Source organism: Grammomys surdaster, unplaced genomic scaffold, assembly GCF_004785775.1.
Source record: "Grammomys surdaster isolate TR1022 unplaced genomic scaffold, NIH_TR_1.0 201, whole genome shotgun sequence".
NCBI lineage: Eukaryota > Metazoa > Chordata > Mammalia > Rodentia > Muridae > Grammomys > Grammomys surdaster.
This window is the reverse complement of record NW_021604646.1, coordinates 4,144,431-4,157,484: the sequence shown is the minus strand read 5'-3', so window position 1 is coordinate 4,157,484 and position 13,054 is coordinate 4,144,431. Positions and strand designations below refer to the sequence as shown.

General features: G+C 34.6%; 1 long non-coding RNA gene across 1 annotated transcript in view; it reads left to right on the top strand.

Moving 5' to 3' along the window:
* Window positions 1–13,054, top strand: part of LOC114623760 — a 262,768-nt gene that overhangs the window by 201,229 nt on the left and 48,485 nt on the right. Inside the window, exons 2-3 of the long non-coding RNA XR_003711818.1 lie at window positions 10,278–10,373; window positions 11,502–11,586. This is a non-coding gene — a long non-coding RNA (uncharacterized LOC114623760). The remainder of the gene's footprint in view (window positions 1–10,277; window positions 10,374–11,501; window positions 11,587–13,054) is intronic.

The window sequence follows — 13,054 nt, the reverse complement described above, 5'->3', positions numbered from 1 at the left end:
ATTCTAAATGAGCCAGAGGATCCCTGTTAATATTCTGTTCAACTCCAAGAATTTAATCAATGTTGTCTCTCTTTGCCAAACTTATAGATATATAAGCTTAGTTGCTCTTTTCTCTAGTCACTCCATATATCACTGAGTGTCTATGAAAAGAAAGCCAGAAAAGTTTCAAATATTTCTGCAGTTCAGGTCTGTTAACAGCTTTAAAACAAAAGCAGCAAATTACTTAGTAAATAGTAGATATTTGACAGTATTATAAATGGTTATTACTTTAAAAAAGGGGGGGGACTGGTCTGATTCAAGTCCAATTTCCAGGTTCACTATAACAACAGAAGTATTTACTTTAAATGTAATCATTTCATATTGACGATTTTCTGTTTTTCCTGCTCAGAATTCTAGATAAAACTTTTCAAGATCTTATCTTTCTCCTCTTCACTGCCCAGGATTCGGCTATACCTCCTTTACCCTTTGTAAAAGAACATATTTTTCCATACAATGGTCTGATGCCATAAAACCTGCTTTGTCAAATGTCCTTAGAACTAGGATTTCCACTTAGAAAAATTATACCATTTTAAAGAATTTTTTGAGAGTAGAATATTCAAGGTAAAATATTTGATTGATTGTTGGTCATATTATTTTTTTATTTTTTTTAAATTGGAGGATTAGCTGTGATTTAATATTTGAACCAAAAATAAGCTATATATCTTGTTTACCAAAAAAGAAGTCACTTATAGTTGGGGATATTTTTGCTCCTATTAAATACTTCTCTTCTGGGTTTACTACTACTAAACAGGCACTATCTTAATAACAATTGCTGAAATATGTCACTTTCATGTAAGTATTGTTATGATAACTATCAAATTAATCCTGAATACTCTTCATATTTCTAATTTTGATGAAAAATCAAAAATACTGAGAATACAATGCAGGTCACACAATATGCAAATAGTATCTACAATTCAAACTTGAATCTCTTCAATAGCAAAATCTCTATTATTATATAACATCCTATATTAATTTTTGTAGGAGTTCAGCTAGCAAATATCAGATAAAGACCTCAGGGGAAATTTCAAGTCTAAAGCACTCATGTAACGCTACATTTCAAAATACAAATTAATAAACAGAAGCAATAGCTTTATCTTTACAAAGGGTAATAATAAATATAACATTACTGGAAGCATCTCCATTCTGCTTGATTACTTGATATTTTCATTTATTTGTTTCATAGATCTCGTCTTAGAGTCAAAACCCATCAAGTATTTCTCTTCACTGTAAGCATGTCTGACATACATTCCTACTGGATTAAGAAAAAAAACCACTACGGCAATAAAACAAAACGGAAAGAAAGAGGCTCTGGAGAAAATTTTCATTAAACCCAATTACTATTATGAACTAGAAGAGTAGTGGGTTAGAGGAAGATAAAGCATATAAGGTATCTCTGTGAGTGTGTGTTTGTGTGTGTGTGTATATGTGTATGTGTGTGTGTGTGTGTGCATGTGTCTGTGTATGTGTGTGTGTGTGTGTGTTTGTGTGTGTATGTGTTGCGATCAGAGTGGAAGAAATTTAAGAAAAAAATACTTGTTGAAAAAATAAATATATGACTGGCAATGTAGTTGGAATGTAGCTTCACAGACCTGAGACTCTGTTCAAAATAAATGAATAATAAATTAGTAGTATACATTCATCGTAATAAACATTACAAATTACTCCTCTCCCCCAAACCCTATCTGTCTGGCTGAATATCTACTGTGTTTCTTCAGTACCTGGTCTGTATCACAAGGATAGACACAAAATTTTAGAGTCACGGAAGCTATACATTTCACCTTCAAGTATTGATTGCATGGATTACTAAAGGCCTATGGGCATGTGTGTTGTTACTATCATAACTGCCTTGGATAAATACATAGAACATTTTGGAAAATATTTTCACAGCAGTACAGAGTAGATGCTGATCTAGCAGAGACAGGGTTAAGGCATCCTTCATAAAGCATGAGATAAAGACTACATTGGATATTGAAAAGATTATTTTTCTTTTAAGAATTTCCCTGAGATCAGGAAGAGGGACAACATTTGAAATGTAAATAAATAAAATAACCATTAAAAATAAAATAAAACAAATAAATGTTACTTTATTTAAAAAAACAACAACAACCTTCCCACAAAGGAAAATTCATCAGACACCGTCTCATTTGTTCAACATTTTGTTTTATTTTATACATGTTTTCATTGCTAATTAGTCCTTTTTTTCTTAAGATATATCAACACATTCTATGTTTGATGAAAAAATGTTATTAAAGATGAGTTTTCACTAGTCAGGAAGGCTTTTTTGGCTTCAACTCTGCTTCCACAGTTGAAAACGTTTGCCAACTTGGTGTCACAAATTAGACATTTGAGAAGCAGGCAGCAAGTTTGTTCATTATCGGGATTAATTTAATGAACTTATTCTCATTAGATTCTATGAGCCATGTTGTGTAGAGCACTGTGTGTAAGCCCACAAACACAACACAGCCATGTCAGTGCATAATTAAGGGCACCTAGGAGGATTTTTACAGAAATACAAGGTGTGAATAATGCTTTGTATAAAATGACATTGTTAGACAGAATGAAGAGTTGATGAGTATGGAGAATTAAGCAGAGACCATTTTAGTCACAACGAATTAAGAGAGGAGTCAGTTTGGCTCCCCAAACAAATGTTGAATATACACATAAATCATAATGTTTCAGTGCCGACATTTCATTCTGGGTGTGATGAGCTATGTAATAGTGTTTTCCTGCCACATGATCTGGAAGTTGGCACAGTTTGTTGTCAGGTGAATTTTTAAAGTGTTGGTCGTTTCAAAAAAGAACCTCACACCTCAAATAGCTCTATGATGGAAAGCACATGAAACAGATGCTCCTTTTATTCCTCTGAGTCTATTGACACTTTGTTTTCACTGTTCTCCATCTACAGGAAGCTATACAGAAGACTATAAATAGAACATAAAACTACAAGTTTTAAATACAGCCCATTGAATTGGCAATTTTCAAAAATGAGGTAAGGGTAGAGCATCAAAGTGGACCAGAATGAATACAAATATAATTATAAAAATACAAACTCGGGGGCCTAGAAAGATGACTCAGTGGTCAAGAGTGATTGCTTTACAAGCACCAGGATCTGAGTTTAGATCTCAGCACTCACATACAAAACTGGTTCTGGTTATATGCTTTTGTAACCTTGATGCAGAAGGGCTGGAGAATGGAATGTCTACCAATTTAGCTCCAAGATGAGTAAACCATCCCATTGCATGGGAAAACAACAAGAAAAACCAATGTCCTCCACTGGAGTCAACATGGGTGACATTCTACACATATATGCTTTCTCTCCAACTTCATGAATCATCAAACATGGATTAAAATTATGTTAAGCTGCATGTCAACTCTCATAATTAATATTCATCTCACATATCATAACCTTTTAACGTTAATTGAGTGAACTTTTTGTCATTTTGTTAAACTATAAATAGGTTCTTCACTCTTATAATACATACCAACTAAAATTCCCCATCCTTTCATTTCTTTCCTCTTGGCCCCACCTCCACCTTTCCTCTTCCCCAGATCAACTCACTCTGTTTCCTCTTCAGAACAAAGCGGGCATCCAAGAGATGACAACCAAACAGGACAAAACAAGAAACAATAAGACAAGGCGGAAGCCATTTGATACAGATGCTGTACCAGGCAACCCAACAGGAGGAAAACAGTCCCAAGAGCCGGCAAAAGATACCTGGTACTAATGCTTCAAAGAAACATTATATGGATTATTTGATAGCTAGCAAAGATAACTTTAAATCGTCAGATTTCCCTGTTAATTTGTACAGGAAATTTAGCTGGTAGAACTACATTTTTTTTTCTTCTTGATTCTCTGGCTTAAAGAAATACATTGCAAATATGCAATTTTTCTATGACTACCTGGTGAGACAGTAGATATTCACACTCATGTGAGCTCGTAGCATAAAACAATGGAGTCCTTAATGAAAATGGTGTCAGCATTGTAAATGTGATTATTACTGTAATTTTCAATGAAACCCAATATTGAACTTGTAGAAAAGATAACCTTTATAAAACAATATCTATGACCTGTGCAGTGATTCCTAAATATTATTAATTTAATTTTGCTTAATACATACATACATAAAATAAGTGTTTGTTCTCCTCGACTCATCTCTTTCCAGTGTTTGAACAGGGCGTTTGCTTATACCAGAGGTGATTTCTGTATAATTAAATAAATGTCACAGCCAATAGGATTATGGTTTTGTCACTGTGAAAATTCCAAGACAATCAAGAGAAAACTGTGTAGATCTAGACTCAATCTTTTAATTAAAGATCTCCTGTCACGTGCCTTTCTTAGTTCCTCTGAGTTTATTAACTAGGTGGTGAATAGATCATGTAAGAACGCCCATGTTTGCACGTGTGTATTTTGTTTATATTATTTACCTCTGTATTTATTTGAGAGTGATAATACTCAAAATGGGTTTCTTAATTATAATTAAAAATTACCTATACCCTAAGGCTATAGCAAAGCATCCAGCTAATAAATTAGATATAGGTAAATAATAATAAAGAAGCATGATATTTAAATAGCAGGCTTATGGATTCCTAAGAAATACCTCCATGCACAACTGACAGCATCAGTAGGATTAAGACAATTTAATTAGTGATAGTTAGAGATGGAATTTCCAGACCCCTGTGACTTTTCTTAATGAAATCTTCTCATCAAATACCTAGTTGATATACAGGTGGAGTGATGAGAAGACAAGAGAGTTCTTAAGTCATTAAAAAAAATAAAAGATTGCAAACCTCTAGAAATCAATTCTATTCATGACAACATTATTATCTTGAATTAGTAATGGAATATCTTTGTCGTAACAGGGACCAAGTTAAGAGAGAGGAAGGAAGCCATTTGGTAAATATGTAACAATCCATCCGTTTATTAAAAGCGGACACTTAACATTTAATGTAAGGAATTAAACAGTGAAAAGCACCATCCCCCATTCAGCATTTACGTGAATGTTTTCTTTTAATTTTAAGGATCCTTTGGATATGGATTGCTACGAAGTTACTTTGGATAATGATGTATGTTCTACAGACAGATAAGTACAGTTAATCAAAACGTGCTACTACCATAGAGTCTGTATAAGTGGGGCATGAGAAGAAAAGAAGTGATGATTGAATTGGAATTGTCACTTGAAATGATTTTCTTCAAATCATGTTAGCATGTATTAAATGTTCAAAGTTATAGGCTTCATTATGACATTTTTTGTAACCTGAGGCTACAGAGATGTATCTAATACACTTGGATTGCATTCTCTTCCACTCCCTTTACCATCCTCCTCCTCTCTTGCTCCTTTCTCTTCCCTTATGATACCCTCCTAATCTGACAATCAAACATATTAAATGAAAGATGTGACATATGATATTCTGAGGCTCATTCTTTTCACTTGTTTGAAAAGAGTATCTCCCAGTTCCATGCTGTCCTCAAATAATGTCTTTGATCTTGATGTCTTTGTCTGGCTAATTCTCAATTGTGTCTATATTTCTTTTCACATTTGGACAGTGACCAGCATATTGGCTGATTCTGTGATTTGACTCTTGCTAGTAGTTTGGCAATAAACATGCAAATTTGGGTGGGTTGAAATGGGCTTAGATTATTTTATTTTTGGTAGAAAATAAAGATGATATTGGTCAGACCACTCTGTATGAGCTGTGGAGTTGATTGGGAAGTTGCTTAAATCTCATTAGTTCTATTTACATGATTAACAAAATAGGATTAGTCAGTAGAATATTTAAAAATGAAATGATATTTTACATAAAATTGTACATATAATATTTATATATCCCAATATATCCCACTATTGGGCAGTTGGAAATATGCAACATATGTCTCTAGTACTAATGATTCTTCATTCAGGATAGGGTTTTTGTAGTATACATTTATTTTATACTATTTATAAGTGACATTTGAAAGATATTCTCATTGGCCAGGTTACCATGAGTAGAGGAATATTTAGGGTAGACTTAATATATTCTCTTGAGAATAAAGAAGAGTCATTCTTAATAGCCACTCCCAGAATTTTGGTGCCACCTTTATGCCAAGACTTCATGTTGTCAGGATAAATTAGAGGTCAAAGTTTTTGTGGTTGGGTGGTGTCCCAATCCTTCCACTAGAATTTATGTCTGGTTATAAGAGATGGCTGGTTCAGGCTCCATGACCCTCCCCCCCCACTACTAGGATTACTCACTAGGGTTACCCTAATAAATTCATAAAAGTTTCTGTTGCACTTGGCTTCTATCTTTCCCTGGAATTGCTCTCTAGTTACAGTTGTCTCTTCCTGTACTTTCACCCTGCACCCTCCCTCACCTGATTCCTCCAGTTCCAAGCCCCACTACCCCCTACCATGTCTATTACATTTCCCCTTCCCAAGGAGATTCAGGCAACTTCCCTTGAGCATTCCTTTTTTCTTATTCTCCCTGGGTCTGTGGATTGAATTACAATTGTCATTTAATTTACAGGTAATATCAAACTTATAAGTGAGTACATACCATGTTTGTCTTTCTGGGTCTGGATACCTCACTCAGAATGATTTTTCTCTGGTTCCACCCATTTGCCTGCAATTTCATGATGTTTTTTTTTTTTTAACATCTGAGTCATACTTCATTTTCTAAATGTACAATACTCTATCCATTCTTCAGTTGAGGGGGAACTAGGTTATTTCCAGTTTTTGGCTATTATGAATGGAACTGTTATGAACATAGTTGAGCAACTAAGTGTCTTTGTGTAGAATAAAGCATCCTTTGGGCATATACAGCTGGTTCTTGAGGTATACTATTTCCAAATTTCTAAGAAAATGGCATATTGATTTCCAACGTGGCTGTGTAAGCAATGAAGGAATGTGATCCTTATTTTTCTATGCGGTTGCCTCATGCAACCTTAATAATGGGAAAGTGCCTAGTCTTATTGCAATCTGATATGTCATATTTGATTATATCCCTGGGAGGCTTGCCCTTTTCTGAAGAGAAATAGAGGAGGAGTAGATGGTGAAGGAGGAAGGCAAGAGGTACTGGGAGGACAGGATGGAGAAAAATCCACAGTGGGTATAATACATGATAGAATACTTTTACTAAAAAATGAAAAACATATCTATATCCTATCACATTGGTTCAGCACACTTAACCACTATTTTAAGTTCATACTTCGTTTCAAAGGTGCTGTCCATGTGACACTTTTGTTCTTTTGTTGTTGTTTACAATTGGTTAATTTAGATGAAATATTATACTTGTTAAGAAAATAATTGCTTCATTGCTCAGAAAAATAAGGGAAAATATTTTGTTCCCAACATAAAATATGAGTATTTTTTGAAATATCCCTCAAATTATGTAACTATCTTCAATAATAAAAATAACAAAACAGCAAGAAAGAATAAATACCAAAACTCCTGTGACAGATAATCAAATATGATATATCATGTTGCAAGAAAACTAGGTACCTTCCCTCATATTAAGGCCGGATGAAGCAGCCCCATAAATATCTAAAATAGCCCATAAAATACCTAAATATGGTCTTTTCCTAATAATAATAAGACAAGAGACATATATAACAGTTCTCACTAGACAGTAATGTGATAATTGATGGTTTTCTTCATGTAGCATAGACAAAGATCACACTTAGTAGGAAATTCTAGTGGTTGACCTGGTGCAAATTCTAAGTACAAACAATCCATTTAACATGGCAACTTTCACCTTGCTTTTTTTTCTTTCATCATCTAGGGTCATCAACAAAGAAAGAAAGAAGCAAGGTGGATTGATCAGAGACCATTAAGAACTCCTAAATCCCTAAGATAAAAGGGAATCATCCAGCACAAAACAGAAGCATCTTGTGTGGTAGGTTTGCTGAAGATTCCTCTGTGTCTTTGAATTCAAGTTCAGTAAGCAAATGATTTCCGTTTTCCACAAAAAGGAATGATTTCCTTTATCTCAGAGTTTCTTTAATAAAAGAAAAATTGCTGCTTTCCCAAAACAATAAAAATGTCCCTTCTAGTAACATGAAGAATTAGCCTATTCTTTGAGTGTCAAGTTTCAAACAATATCATACTAAGCAAGCCTCCAAACTCTTTCTAATCCAGGCAGCTGTAAGCAAAAAGACTTGCATGTGGCTTCATTTCCATATTGCTACTAAGACAAGCTAGCTCCCCAGCACTGCTTATTTTTTTTCCTTCCTAGCTTAGAATGAAAAAAAAATCAAACAATCTGTTAATGAGCATTTGGTGAAGTGTAATGAATACAGTCTAATTCACTAATTGAGGCTCATTCCACAACTCTCCACTAATAAGCATCTTAATGTGCTTAACTGTAAGTGTCCAAAATAGTTATTGAGATGTGTAGAAATTTCTCATTCTGTATGTGAAAATTTTGATAATGTTGCAGTATGATTAATTGAGAGAAAATGTTTTACTAACAATGAGTAAAATGTAAAAAGCTGGGAAACTGTGCCATTTTTTTTCTTCAAAAATAAATTAATTGGCAAATAAAATACTTTTTAAAAATAACTTTTATGCCATAATAGAACACTAATTTATACTTCTGAGAGATGCCAAAACAGCTGACACTGAGAAGTTTTCTGACTAACTTGCTTAAGGATGTGGCAAATACTCTAATCAATATTTTATTAGTCTTATAAGGCAAAATTATATACTTGGTTTTAATAACTTTTTCCTTTATAATCATTTTAGCTCACTCAAGATAGAAATGAGGTCTTTTTTTATATATCAAAATTCTTATTTCCTTGTCGTTTTTAATCCTCTCATCACACTGTCCTTTCTATGTAGTCTTTATTCCATCAGGAGGAGAAATTCCTCAGAAGGATGCTCTATCTACAAAATCTTTGTATAAAACACTAAGTCTTTCAAATTTATTCTTGAAGAGTAGTGTGACATTCCTTGTAAGGTTTTTAAAAAATATTTTATTTATTTATCTATTTATTTAGCTATCTATGAATCTACTTACCTATCCATCCATACATCCATCGACACACTCATCCATCAATCCATCTATCATCTATCTATCTATCTATCTATCTATCTATCTATCTATCCATCTATTTATCTATTTATATACTTACCTATCTATTCATCCATCTATCCATCCATCCATCCATCCATCCATCCATCCATCCATCCATCCACCTATCCACCCATCTACCCCCTTATGCATCTATCTATCTATCTATCTATCTATCTATCTATCTATCTATCTATCTATCTATCTATCTATCTGAACCTGTTAAGTGCAGAGTACAACTTAGTACAACATACTGGATTTATTTCTCTCATTTTGTCATGTGGGTTCCAGGAATTGGACTACTGAACTCTGCTCCTCCATCTTGGAGCAAGTTCCCTTCCTCACTGAGCTGTTACACAGCCCAGGATATGTCTCTCTCTCTCTCTCTCTCTCTCTCTCTCTCTCTCTCTCTCTCTCTCCCCTTTTAACAAAGATAATTAAGAGGAGCTGGTGCCTTTCATAGGAAAGGAGAGTGATTAAAAGCAAGCACTAGGGGTTGAATATATGGAGTTTTAAAAGTTCAAAGAACAGCTTTGAAAACGTGTGACAGTTTTACTCCTTTTAGTAATTCATTCCAAATGCATGTCAAAAACAGGCAAAGATCTACATTTCTTATCAAGGATGGTCGCTGGGCTTATCTGTGTGATGATCTACATAGTGAGAGTTTACAAGGTTTTCGTGTCAAAAGACTGGTGGGAAGAACAGCTTCAAACACAAAAAGAACTATTCTTGGCCTCTAACTAATTTAGAACTTTCTAGTATATCTTACTTAATGGGTCAAGAAAGCACTTGATCTTGATGGAGTGGGAATATATAAGAACTCAATGACTCTTTGTGTTAGAGGATTAATGCTTGCTGTGTGTGACCATGGTGCTGTCATGGTATTGCTAGATCTGTTTTGTGGGGTTACAGAAATTAGGTTGGAAAATAAAGGGCCTTAGTTTCCATTAAGGTGGAAAACATAGTGTCTAAGCCATGATGAGGAGTAAGATTCTTAATGGGAACTTCTTGTAGGTATGCTCTGGCTGATGGTGGTGTATGATTACATTGTTTCTCTAAGTGTGGAAAAGTAAGAGAGATTAAGGTTTCCCACAGAAGGTCAGAGCACTGGACATTAAATATAAAATTCTCTACATGGAGCAGGCATTATGACTGTTGTCATTTATATTGTTTTTGATTTTATTCAGCAGATGAAAAAGTTTCTTTAAGTATGGAACAAACTGTATTTGAATGCCCCAAAGGAACAGTGAAACACCAAGAGGATGTGTTGCTTTAGAGACCACACTGTAAACCAAACTTTATTTAAAGAATCTTAAGAGTTTAGCCCCAGATCAACTCTGTGAGCATCATCAGTGAATTTTCTAGAAATGCAAAATTTCAGGTTTACCTGCTTAGTTGGGATTATCGAGCTTTCTGGTTGAAGAAGTTTTCAGGTGATATTGAAATGTCCACTCACATCTGAAAGGGATTCTTTTACAGAATCAATTCATGACCTCAGCCTATGACTCTTTGCCTTTAAGATTAAATACTAAAACCTCCAGAAGCCCAGATGCAAGATTAACCAGTATCTTTAAGGAGAGTTCATTCCATCTCAGTTAGAGACTGCTTGGGGAAATCCCATTTTACCAATAAAATATAATCATCTCTAACTTATATAATGACTCCTATAAATCATGGTAATAACCTCAGCAAAAGGTTATCTTGGTAATTTATCTATATCAACCACTCTTCATTATGACCCAGACATTTAGAGATGCAGTCGCAAATGTGACATCATGACAATTTCCAAGAGAGTAATTAACAAGGGAAGGCAGCTGTCCTCTGAGCTGAGGATGAAGAAACAAGTGGCCGTAGTGGAATTTGCTGTACTATGTGCCCTCGAATCTTATAAAACAGAAGAAGATACATAAACAACTTAAGGCATTTCATTCACCTAGCATGACAGGGGTCTACCCATACACACATCTCAAGGTCAAGAGTCTTACAGCAAATTTGTAATGGTGGAAGATATTATTACTCCCTCAAAGCTAGTGTTCAGCCCCAAGTTAACATTATGAACAAGGTTTGATGTGGTAAAATAAAACAAAGCACCTCACTGCCCCTATACCCCCAAATCAAAAAGGAAGAAAGGACAAATGGTGATGTCACAAAATGAACTAAAAACTTCCAGCTGCTTTTTTATATTATTAAGGATGAATTACTCATTTGGGAGCTTATGGGTACTGGGGACTGTGGGCTTTTGAATAACACCACCATAGGGAGGGAGGGGGTACCATTAGGATTTGTAGACTTCTCAAAGTAGGTGTGGCATTATTGGTGTGTGTATTGGTGTGTGTCACTGTGGGTGGTCTTTGAAGTTTTGGAAGCTCAAGTCACACCCAGTGGCTCACTTGCTCTTCTTGATTCAGATGTAGCCTCTCAGCTACTTCTCCATCAGTATATCTGCCTGCATGCTGCCATGCTTCCCATCATGATGATAATTGACTAAACCTCTGGATGGTAAGCCATCCTCAATTAAATGTATTCCATCATAAGAGTTGCAGTGATTGTGGGTCTCATCCAGCAATAAAACTCTGATTAAAACAGGGAGAATCACTTTTTTAGGAGTGTGGTTACCAGTAGGTACCCCATGCCTAAGTGGGTGATTACCTTATCTATGCACATATAGACAGCATTAACTGAATCAGTGGGTTAAGATAAATGAATAAAACCTACATAAAAGAAGATATGAAAGGGGAAGAGGTCAATTTGAATAAAGATACATTGTATAGATGTATGAACTTTTCAAAGAATGAATAAAAATAAAGAGAAGAATTACCAAATCTTTGACAATTGCTGTATCTGGGAGACTAGACTTAGTAATGTTTGTCTAGTTAAGGTGCTCTCCTTATGGGTTTCACAGTTATGGTCTTACTTCCACCTCCTATTCACTGCTACAGTTACAGTCACAGCTTGCATTGCTTATCATTAGGATTTATAACATTAAGTACAGGTTATACAAAAAGACCTGGACCTTTCACATCTGCAAAACATGGCTAGATATTTAAGGGAGATAGTTGTCCCTCAACCAAATTTTGATAAACATAAAAAAGAGAAACATTTAATACTGTAAATATTCCCTAGTAAATATACAAAGAAGTTGACTAACAGCTAGAATAAAAATTGTTATGAATGTATAGAGATAACAAATCAGTTATGTTTTGAATTAAAACCCTGAAAAATATTTTGAAATCATCTGAAAATTGAAAATATTGACACAAATTTGGTGATAGAGCAGGAGATGATTTTGTTAAAATTCCTCTCTGTGGTAAAAAGAAAAAATAAAATCTGTTAATAGAATGAAATCCATCCCCGTTGTGATGCAATAGATTTCTAAAATTGTCCTCCCATCATAAAAATATCCAGCGTTTCTGTGGTAGTGAGCTACACTATAATTTCTCAATTAGTACTACATATTTGTTAATATGCTTTTAAACTAATCAAGCAGCTTGCTAGCTAGCCAGCTAAATAAATAAATAAATAAATAAATAAATAAATAAGATTCAGACACTGAACAGTTTTTATTGTTCTATGTTTGATTTTCCTTTTTAAATTTTTTGATCTCATCACAGAAATTTTCCAGCTTTAAGATCTGGCAGGGGTGCTGATCACTTGTTAATATTAAGAGAAAAAGTGTGTGTGTGTGTGTGTGTGTGTGTGTGTGTGTGTTAGTTTTGGTCAAAATTTGGGAGAGAGAAATTCTCTGTCTTTCCCACCTTCCCCATACCAGTGAAGAATAGGTGAAACATGAGCAAAAACTATCTACTTTGAGATAACAGTACTCACACTCTTTCCGGCTGAAGTTTTTTATCCAGCCCCAGAATGTCTTTGGTTACTTAGGCTACATTGACCATTTTATTAGTACTGTGTTTGTTTGCTTGCTTCTCTCTCTCTCTCTCTCTCTCTCTCTCTCTCTCTCTCTCTCTCT